This window comes from Anguilla anguilla, chromosome 3 (genome assembly GCF_013347855.1).
Source record: "Anguilla anguilla isolate fAngAng1 chromosome 3, fAngAng1.pri, whole genome shotgun sequence".
In the NCBI taxonomy this organism is placed as follows: Eukaryota; Metazoa; Chordata; class Actinopteri; order Anguilliformes; family Anguillidae; genus Anguilla; species Anguilla anguilla.
The window spans coordinates 41067819-41084213 of NC_049203.1; positions in this window are offsets into that span (position 1 = coordinate 41067819).

Here is a 16395-nt window from a genome sequence, read left to right on the forward strand (position 1 = left end):
AATATTGGAGACAAAGATATATATATATATATATATTTTTTTTTTTTTTTTTTTTTGATTTGGCTCTGTACTCCACAATTTTAGACTTGTAATCAAACAATTCACGTGGCAAAAGTGCACATTTTCAGCTTTTATGAAAGGGTATTTATATACATTTTGATTTCACCATGTAGAAATTACAGCACATTTTATACATAGTACCCCTTTCTGATTAGTCTGGTACATCTGATTGTTTCTTTAGTGCAGGTATAAGAAAGCTTATAGTATCTAGACTTGATTCTTGGCTTTTGCTTTCCATTGGAGTCAGTTATTTGCATTTGTCAACATGAGTTGTGCCAATGAAAGTCAAGGAATCCATTATGAGGCTGAGATATAATAAAAAATCAGTCAGAGACATAGGCCAAACCTTAGGCTTACCAAAATCAACTGTTCAGAACATCGTTAAGAAGAAAGACAGCACTGTGAGCTCAGTTATGACAAAGTTCTGGTTGGCCAAGGAAGGTTTCTACGATTAATGACTGTAGAATTCTCACCATAATGAAGAAAAACCCACAAACATCTGTCTGACAGATCAGAAACACTCTTCAGGAGGCAGAGGTGGATCTGTGACTACTGCAGGAACTACTTCAGGAACAGAATGAAGCTGCAAAATGTGAATCATGAATTAGTCACCAAAACAGGATGGCCAGGTTACAGTTTTCTAAGAAGTACCTAAAAGAGCCTGCAGAGTTCTGGAAAAAGACCTTGACGACAGATGAGACCAATATTAATGAAAATGGCATGTGCAAAATAGATTCGGTGATGATGTAACTGCTGATAGTAGCAAGCATTACATAACAATATGCCCCGAACATTATGGTGATATGATGCCCTGAAATGGGGGGGCAATGTACAATAAGTCTTGTAATTACTAAGGCTAAAGCTAATTATGGAATCAGCAAATGGTACTGCGTGCTATTTGCATTTTACATATGAAGCACAGCTTAAAAGGTTCAGTTCAACAACAAAAAAACATTTAGTGCATTGCGTACACAGTAAAATGTCCAGTGTCCAATTCAACTCTTACAGAGTTTATATGAGTTCACTCTGGCCATAGTAGACTATATAAACTCTGTAAAAGTTGATTTTACACTGAACATTGTACTGTGTATCTTTATTGTATGAGGGGAAATTGCCATGTAAGAGCACAGGCTATCCAGCACTATGGACAGTGCAGAACAAAATGTGTATATTCTAGCTGTGGCAGCAATTGCCAAATGAATTAATCCAGATGCGAGTGTAATGTCTTAAGTAGCTTGATTATTGCTGGGATGGAATGGGAAACTGAGGGAGGATCTATGTTTCTATGTTATAATTTTTTATTTTGCCCAAAAGAGTGATTATTTCTATGGCTGGGTGTTTGTCACAGAAGTGCAGGTATCACAGATTCCATTATTTTTGTCTTTTTTGGCAGTGCCATAAATATTACTGTTTTAGTGCTTTCTGTGATTTTTGTAAAACTCTTCCTGTAGCTATCGTAACATTGTAAGTGACAACAGACGCTCAGATGACTCAAACATCGGAACATGTACCAAATCTTAAAAAGAAAAGAAATAAAAGCAAACCCACAGTAGCCCTGTGTTTTATTATTTTAGTAATGCAATATGAGCATGCTCTGTATGCTCTGTTTCTAACAATGTTCTTTTAAAGTAAAAAGACATGCTCTTTCCGTGATGGACAAATCCAATTTAATGCACCAGCCTATCATTCCATTTGTTTGTATTATTTAGCAACTTGTGGCAGCTGCCCACTGATTCTTTTGAAACTTTAAACCCTTGTTACTGCTGCCAAAGCTGTGCATGTTATTTCAATCATTTCCTATGGCTGCACATGAGATCTATTGGTTAATTTAATAAATTAATGGTTTAAACACTGTGATTAATGCCTCTTTTTTTTCAGTTTTCCATGATTTTTAACAACTTTGCCATGACTGCTCAGTGACTTTAGCCAATATTTTCTGTGACAAACACCAGCCTTAATTACTTGGCTGCAATAATGAATTAATAATAAATAATATTAAAAATCTGCAATGTTTGATAATTTCTTGTTTGGAAAGTTGAAATAATGTCTCTTGTTGCAAAGACTCTCTCAGTGCATCTTCGAAGACTATACCTGTGTCTTTGTCTTACATTACATTACATTACATTACATTACATTCATTTGGCAGACGCTTTTATCCAAAGCGACGTACAAGAAGTGCATTTTCATGATCGTAGACAACTGCTGAACACGGGTTCAGTAAGGTACAATTACTTATTTTGTACAGCTATTTCTAGCTGAGAACAATGAACACTATCCTGGTCTTGCTTGCGCCTTGATTTAGGCTCTTCAGGGGCGGAGACATTTGATGCAAAAATTGACCCTTGTTGATTGTGCAAACATTAGTAAATTCAACAGAATACAAACAACCACAATTATAATATCTCTGCCCATTTTTTGTGCAACCTTAAATGCAAATGAGAGAAAGAAGCGAGCGCATCGTGCAATGACTCATGGATATGCTTATTGCGCTTCCAGCCCCGTGGGCCTCTTTGATACATAAGACACGTTTCAGAATACATCACATATGCTCCTAAAAATAGCTGCAAAAGGCTTAGTAAATGTAGCCCTACGTCTTTGTCCCTAGCATCATGGAGCAACTATAACTATATTCATTACCATATTAAATAGCTAGCTAGCTCCCTTGCTTTTTTAACCTAATAATGTTACGGCTGGTAGATAGAAAAACTATATAACCAAATATATCTGGACACCCCTTGGTCTGGGGCTGTTTTTCATGGTTTGGGCTAGGCCCCTTAGTTCCAGTGAAGACCAATGTTAATGCTACAGCATACAATCACATTCTAGACTATTCTGTGCTCCCCCAACAGTTTGGGGATGGCCCTTTCCTGTTTCAGCATGACAATGCCCCCAGGCTCACAGAAAGGTTCATATAGAAATGGTTTTGTCAAGACTGGTGTGGAAGAACTTGACTGGCCTGCACAGAGCTCTGAACTTAACCCCATTCAACACCTTTGGGATCACTTGGAAAATCAACTGCAAGACAGGCCTAATTGCCCAATCAGTGCCCACCTCAGTAATGCTCTTCTGACTGAATAGAAGCAAATACTACAGCAATGCTCCAACATCTAGTATAAATCCTTCCCAAAATAGTGGAGGTTGTTATAGCAGCAAAGAGTGGACCAACTCCATATTAATACCCATAATTCTGGATATGATATTGGATGCCAGGTATCCACATACTTTTGGCCGTGTAGAGCATACAGTATAGTTTCAAATTACTATCAGATGTACATGCTATAATGTACCTTCCATCCGGCACTTATTGTGTCTTGTATCATTGTCTTGATGTTGTAGCTTGTAATGCTTCCTAGTTTGACTTAGCATAGGCTAGGTCAGAGTAATGTTCACTGTGTGAACTGGACTTAATATGCTAATAGCTATGAATAACTGTACAAAATGAGTATTGTGCCTTATCGGACCTGTGTTTTGTAGTTGTTCCAATGGTATGCACTTGATGTACGTGGCTTTGGATAAACGTGTCTGCCAAATAATTGTAAAGTAATGTAATGTATCACAGGAAACACCTGATTGATCTAATGTTGGATTTTGGTGGATATGGTGATACTCTCTGCAGGCCAACCCTGGCACATTACTGGTTGTGTTGCAATAAACTATTGCTAATCTCTTAATAACCACTGTTGCTCCAGTAAAGCCAAATTACCTATCCCCAAACAATATTTCATCAATCAACAGACAATGTTGACATTCAGGAGATGCCATTCCATTTCCCTAGAGCCAGCTTCATAGGGTCGGTTTGGCTCTTTGTCAACTACGAGAGATGGCACACAGTTACATGTAGGCCTATTTTATAAAAAAGTAATGAAGTTGTATTGCCAAAGGCTTAAGGCCAGTTTGGAGGATTGGTGGCCAAAGTAAAAGCATTCATATTCACCCAGTGGGTTACTGAAAAACAACTCTAATGTTTTATCACTGATAAAAATGACATTAGGACATATTGTACCATTTGCAGATTTGTTTAAACTGTTGCTAAGATATGATGATTAAACCTGTTATGTACAAAACCTCTTGGAATACCTTCAACTCTGGCAAATATAATTAAAGTTATGCTATGGTAATAAGAGACAGGTTCAGGCATGGGCAGAACATTACTCCAGTAATGGGAATGGTGCAAAATAAGGTTCTGCATCTTATTGAAAATATGAATAAGCCCTATATAAATACAATAAATAAATACATGCATAATGACTTGTATTACGATTTCTTTGTGCATTTGGTGTTCATATCATATCCAATTTGAAGGATTATAATTCAACATTTCTCCTTGTGATTTCTATTTAAATTAAAACAGCAAGTCACTTAACATCCAACATCGATTAATGTGTTTACCATTTCCATTGATTAATTCACAGCCTCACAGTGCAAATTTACCTTAGACATAAATGTTGTTTAAATGAGGCTCTTTGGGAAGATGACTATAACACTTCTGACACTTTTTCTGTTGACCTTAAGTACAACATGTAAGTGTTGTTTAAAGTGGTCTTATATAAAATTATTCATGACTGAACAACTTTCATGCCTGTTCTTTCATGGCATGAGATTTTATGCTCATTTTCTAGATTCTTTTGCTCCATGCCTATCCTTTTGCAACTTGGCATAAAAGAGGTGTTGTTTTGAGTTATTAACGCAGTTGGAAAATGCACCCACTCTCCGTTTTAGCCTTGCAAGTCGGCACAAGTTAATATTTTCCAGGAATTTGGAGCTAGTGGTATTAAATGCAGAGGAGGGTTGAAAACAAGAACATATCCAGAAGCGCCTTGCCTAAAGGTATGACTCCCCGACATGGGCATGGGCACATTGATGTGGGCAGGCATGCGGAGCCACTTCTCAGAGCGGAAACTATTTTACTTTAGTAGTAGTTTATTTAGCCTTTATATGTTTATATGTTTTGCTCAATTTCATTCAGCCTTCATCAATTAAGTCTCCCTGCTATATACACTGCCAGCACTGTTGTGCATGTGGAGGCACATCTGTCTGTCCTTGTGAGGCACACATGGTCCTACTAAAGGGTAGCCATTGTAAGTGCATAGCTGTCACACATCTGTCATGGGGCAGACTCATTATCTTCTATCATTCAAACAAGCAAGAGTCTCTGTAGCATTTAACCATCACTATTATGCACATAAGTAACTTACTGAGAGTCATTGTTAGAAATTCATTGATTTGGCTTGTGGGGATTTTTTCTAATGGCTCCCATTTAAATGGTGACATAGGATTCTATCATATGGACTAAAAATCGCTGTTGTTACAGAAACACTGTCTAATATCAGGACAGCAATGCACTACAAATAGAATTTCAACTGAAATTAGAAAGAAAATAAATCCGGTAACGCAACACCACAAAAGGCATCCAATTCTGGAAGGTTCTCTATCTAATATGAAGTGCTTAATCTGTGTGAATCTCCTTATAAAACCCTACTTGGATACAAATCCAATTCTTGCAGTAATGCTTCCTTAAAGCAGTAGATTCACTCTCATGGTTAACCAAGAGACATCTCCAAACCAGATAAACGTATTCTTGGTCTGGATCTTGGTCTTGACCCACAAGTCTGGATCTTGGTTTTAGCATGCGGTCTTGGGACAAGACCAAGTTCTCTCTCTTAAGCATGCTCAAGATAGTAGTCATTCCACTGTACCACTAGACTGTGCCATGACATTGCCACTATGGAGAATTCACTGATTGCTAATTCCTTCTGTTACTCACATTAGTCAACACTATGGCTGCCTAGTATTTGCTGGTGCCTCACTTTACATTCACGTAATTCAAAATTATGAGCGATGATTTAATGGTGTTGTGTCCCAGAAACTCATGTTTATGCAGGAATGATCCTATTACTTTAGGCTACTTCAAGAAGGCTGCTAATAGTAGTTGTGAGGCGCTATTAGCAGAGGTGATCTAAATTGAGTAGCCGATGAATATTATATTGGTGCTAGAATGAATGTCACATACAGTATATATTGCAACAGAAATGCTGACTATCTCAAAGAGTTTATCCATCATTCCTGTTAAATCTTTGTCACTACACTGAGTTCAATTTCACCTTGTTCCACCATGACAGTGGAATGTTCTAACTTAGCCATGCTCATTCACCGTTTGATGCAGTAGAGGCTGTTGCAGGTAGGCAGATGAGCCACTCCCTCAACAAAAGCCAAGGTAAAAGATTTTTAAAGCTCATTATGAAAATATATAGTAATAATTCAAATTAATTGTATAATGACAAATAATGGACATGTGAAAGCAAACAGCATTGTTATCAGAAACAGTAAATGTTTTCGGCAAAGGCAAATATCAACTTGTTCATTTAACAATAATCACAAGAGCAATACAAACAAAAACCTTTGTTCTTGTTTGTATAACTTAGTTTAATGTTCAAGGGGTTAGTTGACAAATTGTCTGTGCTTCTAGCACTTTGTCTCTCTTGGGACTGTATGGTCCCCTTCAAGGGAATTACTGCACTTTGATCTCTGATCCTTGAACTTGTTTACATTGTAAGTCGCTGTGGATAAGTGTGTCTGCCAAATGCCGGTAAACTAATGGAGAAAAAGGCCAGTTGAAGGCTGGAGAAACACCAGTATAGGTTTCTGTGTCTGCAACATAGTGCTATTCATGGAACCCTGCATGCTGTAATCTGCAAGTGGTTCTGGATAAGAGTGCCTGTATAATGAATACATTCAGAGCCTTTTTCTTCTTCCAGCAGATGGCTTTATCACATCAGAGTAAAAGAAACAGCAGGACTGTTCCAGTAAAAATGGCACGACTTCCCTCACAGACCTGATTCCGAAAGGAAATCATTGCTAACTTGTAAAGTGGGAGTTCACCCAAAGATTTCTGTGGCCTCAAAGCGCCAGAAATTAACATTTGAAAAAGTCAACATCCTCAGAACTTAATTTCATTGAACAAATTCTACCAAAGTTCAGCAACTGTGTAGCCTATATCCGTGCAACTAATATGAAATTTGAGTGATAATAATGTGACATTGGAAGAATGCTACCTTTTGTAGGTTCAAAATAGCAACTTGTTAGCAACGTACTGTACTTTATTATGGCACATAAGAGCATTGAAATTCATGGTTGAGATATGAACAGGTGTAATTTCTATGACATAAGTTTCAAAAGTATTATGGCTTTAATAAAGTAAGGTGCTAATGAGTTGCTATATTGAACAGTCGCATTCCATCACATTACGTCACCACCACTCAAGGACACCACTTCAAGTCCACCTGCATGAGACTTGCTCGATTATGACCTGCATGGTGGGCACACTTCAGTAGAGGAAGTAGTTTGATGAAACCATGAACAAATTATGCTCTGTGGATGTTCGTGAGAAACCGCCGGGTTATATTGGGACATTACAGTTAAATTTTTAGAAACAAAATTTTTGGTGCTTTGAAGCAACACGAAAATGGCTGAACCTGTTTTTTTCAGGTCACACAAAAAAAGATGTATTTTATTTCCATAGAACAGGTAATGGAACCAAAAATGAATCGGAAGAAAGGAAAAAGCCAACTAAATTATTATCTATCTGAAGGTAGACATTAAAGTGAGATATGTATTTTAAAATGACGTGTATTTGCTTTTTCAAATATTTGAAAATTATACTCAAATCCATCCTCCTTCCCATACGTGTCACATGCTTTCCCTTGCCAGCAATGAAAATGTCAATGCCACGTTATACACACTAGATGGTGCTGTTTGAGCAGTGTCCTTTTGTCAGCAAACGTATGAGTGGAAAACAATGTCTAATTATTTAATCAAGAGTTGTTCTGGAACATTCTGTTATGTCCTTGCTGAATTTTGGCAAGCTGATAAATAGTTTTGACTATTTCTTAATGATGTACACCACTAGTGATTTATTGTCACCCCATGAACTACTGTCCAATTTCTCCTCTTAACTGACCACTTCCCACCTTAACTCTACTTCCTGTGTAGGCTTTCTCTCATCTCTCCCTCAAGGCTTAACTGTAATATTTAGATCTCTATTTGGATTCTCCTTCACCCTCACTTTGAGTACACTGAGTACATTGTCTCAACAGCATTACTTCTGTAAACACATGCATTTTCAGGTCAATTTCAAATTTGCCGTTTTACTGTGAAGCACACATCTTCCTCATTTACACTGCATCAATCTGTTAGTATATATACAGATCTTGATGATTTGATATTTGAGCTCTTGGAATTTTTTAAATCTTTGGTTGTCCAAAGAATTGACTGGCTTTGTGGCATACACCTTTACACAAACCTAGCTGTACACAGTATACTTGTACAATCATTCACTCACACATACATATTTATCTCTACACAAACAGATACCTATATTGATATAAGCACAAACACATGCACACAGACACACAGTGAATTGTGTCTATTTAGAGAACTATTTGACAGGTGTCTGTCTCGGGTTGGGCCTGTTTGTAATTATATCCTCAGGTCTAACTAATGGCCATGAATGTTAATCAAACCTTTAAATCAAAAGCATTGTAGTATCGTCTAGTGATTTGTTACTGTCATCATAATTGTGGGAATATAATTGCTATTGGAAAATGTCTCACTCCTACAGATATTCATATTGACACATCTCACAATCCTCTCTGGGTAAGTCATCTGCATTGTGCATGCAGACAGTCCAGCACATTAAGCATTTCAGCCTACACTGAAATTATATCTGTTCACTGATAGCCACACACAAATAATGGATAAAAACAAGCATGGTCTAGTTTCCCTGAAGCTTAAGTGTGCATGGGCAAGCATAGTAGGTCAACATCATTGTCAAGAGTTGGGTATTGAGTTAATTCCAAACAAAGCCTTAATAAACATCTGCCTTGCCGAGACTTTGCTTGATGTGGGCTAAAGTACTCAGGCATACCCATGTCACTCCAGAAGAGGGAGCCTCAGATTGCACAGTTACTTCGAATCTCATCTATCAGGCTCAGTCACACACCTTTGCTTTCTCACTCACGCTCTTGGAGGGGCTGAAACCTTTCTATAAAAACTGGTACAGGTTGAATACATGCAATTATATGAAATCTTAGGGAACAACATGTCATCTCATCTGAATCAGTGAATGTTTCTGATTTGAATCCTTAACTCTCGTAGTGCTTTCTAACATCAAATTAATATGGCACTGGTAAGGCCAAGTTCAGAATTTGTATATAAGCAGACCGTTAGAAATCAAATTTAGATATCAAATTATGTAGGTTAAACTATCTCAAGCTTTGTATGAGACAGAATACTGATTATTTTCTGGCTGATGAATGGCAAGAGGAAAAGATTTAAGTGACTTTGAATGAGGGTTCATTATTGGGGCACGGATGACAGGAGCTTCAATCACAAAGACAGCTCAACTGGCTAGTGTTTCAATAGGAACAGTGACTAAAGTGACATCAGTAAATAGGGTTGGAAATTGTTGTCAAAAGCGCATATTCAATTAACATGATGCACACGTATTAGTGTGATATTTAAGAACGAACAGAAGAGCAATTCCTCAGGTGACAAAGAATGTCAATGCAGGACACGTTCAGACTGTGTTAGCATAAGCCCCTTATTACAAAGATGATGGAATACCTTTGATGTTGGAATATACAAATCAGGGAATATCTTTTGGAAGAGTTCAAGAGACTTGTAGAATCTATCCCAAGGTGCATTAAAGCTGTTCTGGTGGCTTGTTGTGAAACAACACCTTACTAAGACACTTTATGTTGGTTTTTCCTTTAATTTGTCACCCGTTTGTAGATATACTGGCACACTAAGATACGCTGTGATACAGACCTCATTTAAATAAATAAAAAAATTCACAAACTTGAAAACTAACACTTCATAATTGGACACAGAAAAGGCAGTTTCCTGAGGTTCACACTAAAACAAAAATATTCCCCAGGCCCATATGTAAGCTGTTAAAACTGTCCTAAAATGGGCATTTCTCCAAAATATAGTATTTCCACAAAGACCGGTCACTTGATTCACAGGCTGTAGTTCTACTTAAAAGATTCAATTCAATTCAGACACAAATGATTCACTGATCTCCTTTCAAGCGACTAAACGCCATGTCAATTGGGCTCTCATGTTCATACCATGTCTACCATTTAATAAAATGGAGATAAGTAAACAGAATTAAAAGCCATAATTGGCTCTTTAGTGGTTACAAATTTCTGGGACATGATGTGGAAGAATGTTAATAAGGTAGCAGCAGGTGTAGTTCAGTGGGATTGGATTGGATTATATAACATGTATAATATACAATAATTTTATGTTGAGGAAAATACACTTTGTCCTATTTTAAGAGAAACTTTCAAATAAGAAGATCACACAATTTCTTCTTTGGGTAAGCAGAATCCCTTTGAAAGGTTGATAATTTCTTCTATGCATATCACCTGCCAACAAGTTCTTATTTCTCAACCACACTGTCTTTCTTCTTCCCATGTTTCCCCCTCTTTTTCTTGCTAGAAAATTGTTACTGGAGACAAACATGCAATTGCCTAACCTCTACTCTTTCCCTCTCATTCCTCCTCAAGAGATGTGAGGTTAAAACTTAACGCAAACTTTCAATTCAATTCAGTTTTATTTGCACAGTCCTTTTTAGAGAGGAGCTGTCTCAAAGACAGTTTACAGAGGAAACAGAAAGTAAAATTGGGCACAAATCAGGCCTGAACCCCCAATAAGCAAACAATTCAGGTAAAAACACTTTGCTTTGGTCCAAATCAGCATTTTCCCATTGGCTCAGTTTGGTTTCACATGGCAACATTTCACACAAACCAAAATGCATCAACAAGCCTTGTGGGAGCTGTCACTTCCCTCATTGGTCCAAAATCGTGCAAGAAAGGAAACTCAGAAAGAAAGTGCTTTTCTTTCAGGATAGCTATCCAAATCCAACATGGACCATCAGCTGAGTCATTGTTTGGGCTATATAATAATATTTTGTTCTAGACATTATGCGCCGCTGCCAAAGTTTTTGAACTTTCATACAAAGTTCGACAGACCTGTCAAATATTCTCTCCTTCAGCCATTCGCTAAACATTTTAAAGACTTCAGTATTTTTATGCATTTTCTCTAGCAGCTGGCAGGCAAGACAGATTCATGTTGCTTTCCAACAAACTCATCCTGAGCTCATAATGCAAAGTGCAGCTGGCTACGGCAGCTTTATCCCAAAAGTGCACAGTGCTTCTTGTAGTTGACTGGGCTATGTCCTCATCATAAACAAACCACTCCAGAGTAGTAACCGAACCGGGAACAACCTTCTCAACAGGGTCTTGGTCTATACCCAAATGCGATTGGTGTGTTCACTCCTGCCCAAACGAACCACACCAAGGGGGTAAATGGTTAATTCGCCCAAACAAGGGAGATGTGAAAGTACACTTGTCTCTGACATGAGTAATTTCTATGGTTCAGCTCTCAAATGATTACATCTCTGTATAAAACCTAGAGTAAATCATGCTATTGATTCAAGTACACTTTGCAGTTTTTGTTAGCAGGCTTTGAGCTAGTATCAGTTCTGTTTCAACAAGTTTCTTTTTCAAAATACATTTTTACTTAGAAAATTGCCAATTATATTTCACCAGGCAGTACATGTATACAGTTCATAATAGAATTAGTGACTGAGTAGATTTTTAAATAGGATTGTCCTGGTTTAAGTTTTAGTTAATGTATTTATATAGCCCATTTATACATAAAATGTCTCAAGTGGCTTTACATGACCACATTTGTACAAGTGGCTAAAAGCATTGTTAAACATAAACATAACATTCAAAAAATCAAAAACATTGGAGCAACACACAAACTGTACATTCATATTATTTACATATATAGTCTACATACATACAGTACATACATACATAAATGTAAAAAAGGAACAGGGGGCACAGGGTTGAGGGTAACCAGATGCTAAGGAGACAAGTTTTGACTTAAATGCATTCTTAATTTCTTTTGGAGTGTTTCACAGAATGGGGGCACATGGGAGCACATCATTAGAAAGCTCTGTTTCCTATAGTTTTCTTCTTTGGTTATGACACAGATAAGAGGTCGATGTTCTGTGACTGCAATACCTGTGATGCTATATGACACAATGAGTTCTGACAAGTAAATTAGTGCAAACCTAAGCAGCATTTTATATGTAAGCAAAAGTACCTTAAAATTGGATCTGGCTTGATTTGTGAGCCAGTATATGGATGCTAAGGCAAGTGTTATACGATTGAATTTGTAGTTTTAGTAAGAAATCTGGGAGCATTGTTTTGCACACGCTGAAGAGTTTTAGTGGTAGCAGATGGGAGGCGAGAGAACCAAACATTACAATAATTCAGCCAGAAGGAAATAAAGGCATGACCAAGCGTTTCAGCATCAGGCATCATTAGGATTGGCCGAGCTTTCAGGACGAAAAGGTTTTGGTGCTCTCTTTGATGTGTGGGTCAAATGACAGACTGAGATCAAACGTAATGCCTAAATTTCTAACTGAGATATTCTTACCAACATTTCTAACAATATTCACATGTAGATGCTTTTGCACAGTTGACCAGATAACTAAGATCTCAGTTTTGGTAGCATTAAGAATCGGAATTAGATACACACATTTTTTGATAGTTGATACCATGACTGTGAATAATGTTTGGTCTATCTTCTGGGATCTTTTGTGACTTGGGTGAGTTGTCATGGCACTCATAGAGAAATCTTGGCAGGAGGGCCACTCTTGGGAAGGTTCACCACAATTTTAAATGTTCTCTATTTGAAGATATTGGCTCTCACAGTGGTTCGGTGGCATCCCAACGCCTTAGAAAGCTTTGTAACCCTTTTTTGAAATACCCTTGTAAATGAAATATTAAAAATGTGTTTGTTTACTCAGTTCCCCTTTGTCTAATTTTATATTTTGTCTAAAGATCTGTTCAGTGTAACAAATATGCAATAATATAGGAAATCTGCAAATACTTTTCCCCGGCACTGTAAGGTTTCATTAATTATTAACTACACACAAGTCTAATTTGACAGAACAGAATCTGACCAGGAACCAAGTTGCCAAGCAAAAGTGCTTCAGTTTCTGGAAATTTCCAAATTCATGGGGATGAACCAAAAATGTCACATCCAAGGTTGTTTTGTTTCTTCCAGAAAAAGGTCTTCACTGCAGTCTTTATATGTATCCTGCAAACCATCTGGTGATTAAAATCGTAGATATGACTGCCCCAGTATAAAAACATTAAACAAAATAAAATACAAAATATAAAATAGCCCATTTTTTATCAAGAAGCAAACTCATCTAAACACTTGGAGTCTAAAAGCTTTAAACTCTGTCATGAACTGTTGGTGGGCCTTGAACAGTTGTTCCAATGAAAAATCCAGCTGTCTAAGCATTGTAAAATTTAGATATACTTTCTGTTTTGAAAGTTTGCCTGAATAAGTTATCTTTAAAGAAATAAATAAAATGTAAAAGCACTTGAGAGATCAGCTTCATTTATACAGAGTAGAACTTTCTCACATTAATTAAAATACATCAAATTTATTTGTTCATTATTTATGTTCAGGTAAACAAAGGTGTGTGTTCCTGTTGGACTGGATGCTAATAATGGCCTCAGATGAACTGGCCACAATACACTGTTTTCATTTCCCATAATCGTGCAGTAAATCTAATAGGACAGAAATCCCCTGAGAACAATGAGGAACAATTAAAATCAGTGCGTATAAGAGACTTGACCACATATCGTCTTGGCAGCAGGCTGCGCTCCAGCTGGGACATGTATTTTTGTTTTCCTGGAGATTGCGACATCTTGCAATTGTGCTGGGAAAAACAAATGTCATTGTGATGGTTTTTATTTGGTTTAAAGACAAAAAGTCATAAAAATTTAAAGGGTGTTCCAGGTCCAGTTACCCAGCTGAGGTCAGTATCGTCTTGAGCAGAAGCAGGTGTGGCATTTTCATCACCCCATGTGGGATTGTCTCTAATTGCATTACTCCTGTTGATTTGAGCTTGTTTCAGCTGGGGTGCATTAGGATGTGTGACATCAATTTATGCATTGGATATGGCATTGCTCATCAGCTCTCTACACATGTGACAGTGCTCTAAGCGCAGGTCAAACTTGACTTCCACAGCACAGTGCTATGCAAGTGTACGATCTACAAAATTACCCTGATTGGGTGCATAGAGTTGGTGTGATGTGTGGGATGTGGTGCAGTGACGTGTGGGCTTCATGACCTGGTGAAGTGGAGGTCAAGGTGCAGTCTCAATCCCTTCCACCTGTTAAAGTTAGATGGTCTTACACCAACTAGGAGCCATTCTACAGACCTACCTTCTGAGTGCTACAGTGCACAATGCAGTCTATACTGAGGGGCCTCTCATCATCCTTAAAGAGCCAGAGTGGTACTCGGAGTGATATTTTGAAAGAGTGATCCCCAGGGCTCATTTCAACAAATGCATGTTTGACAGTACAGTTCTCATTTTTAAAGTTACAGCATTATTTTGGGAGTCATACGAACAGCTCATTTTGATCTGTCAGAGATGAGGTTATACCTTCATCCAGTTCGGATACAGTTAACGTTTGTGTTTGATTTGGGTCAATTTGACTTATTTTTTAATTTTATTCAAACATGAATGACTCTGTAGCAGTCGGCACACCGGAGAGGTGGATTGGTCTCGGGTGTGCCGGCTGGTGGAGAGAGCACATGCACCTAATAATGCCAGGTGCTTAAAGATGTGCTGCTCTCCACAGTTTGGGACCGAGTCCGGGGGCTAACACCGAGATAGCAGTTATGATTTTCGTTTCGTTTTATTTTGAGCACTGAAAAGAAAGCAATCCTCAGCTGGGTTACTGGAGGAGCTGGACCTGGCCGGGAAGGCGGGTCAGCTACAGAGCAGGGGAACTGAAGTCTTTGTTATTTTAGTTTGTTATTTTAGTTAATTGTTTTTGCCCGGAACTCGTGAGGGGGAAGGGTGAAGTTGTCCGTTTATTTTATTTCGTGTTTGTGTGGGTGCGCTCTATCTCTCCATGCAACAGACAACGGTGTTGCCCGGTATTGCCGCATCACCCTCCCTGAGGTGTCACGCTTGGCGTGTGACAGACACTTTTGAGAGATGTATTTCATAACCAGTGACAAACCACAGTAAATGTCATTCTTGTTTGCGTTTCTATTTGTTGTTGATCATCTGTATGTGCTTCATGTCTTTTTGCCTATATGGGTTTGAAAATAATACAATGTAGATTAAGCAAATTGAGAATGTCAGTTCAGAACAATAAATGCCATTAATCTACTTCATGAAAACCTTGTTTCATTTTAATTTTTCACAGGTAAAGATGATTCATGCCCCTCATGCCTTCAAATTAGTGATCTAACAGAGGTAAATGGCAACCATCAACCAGATACAGTATATTGTTTACATTGTTTGGAATTGAGATAAAGATAGTATATACTAAGTATTTTTTTCATAAAATGTATTCTTGTATTTCTTTAAAATCCCAATATATTTGGTATATTTGATTCAGGTTAACTGTATCACAGGTGCCAATAAGTAAACAGAACACAAGGGTTAAAAGAAAACAAAAAGGTTTTCTAAATTCACTCAATTCAGCTCATAGGACATCACACATACAGTTTAGTCTGTGTTCCCCTATCAAAAATAATATTATTGTAGCTTATCACCATACACAATGCCATACACAAGGAACAGAATAGTTGCAGTATGTGGAGTTTTCACCAAAACCTCAACCTCATAAGTTGATGATTTACAAAGCCATGACTTTACATAAAGTTGAATGAGAAATTTCAACAACAATTTTAAAAAACCAGGATAATAAAAAATTGTGCAAATGTCCATCTGCAGCCTCTGGTGCAGCAAGAATTTACCATCCAGAAAGGAGCAAGGGAGTATTAAATCTGGACAGAGGAAGTGGGAATGCCTCAGGCTATGAAAGATCACCAATAACAACAAATACCAACAACTGATTTTTTCCCATTTCTTAATAATGTGTGTGTGTGTGTGTGTGTGTGAGAATGTGCACTCGCGCGTGTGTATGTATGTGTGTGTGTGTGTGTGTGCGTGCGTGTATGTGTGTCGCTTTTTTATATCCTTTCAGATCATGCCAGTGCCAACTGTGGCTGGCGGCACAATTGGTGATAAAAGTCCCCAGATACGGGAGGGTTTCAGTCAGTCAGGATGATGCTATTTTATTGTGCACAAGTGACCTTCACTGGCTGATCAGGAATCCATGAGTCTGCCTGCTAAGCAGCAAATGGAGACTCCTCTGACTCATGTCTGTGTGAACTACTGTGTGAAAGGAACAGTGATTGGCATAATGTGCTTTGGAG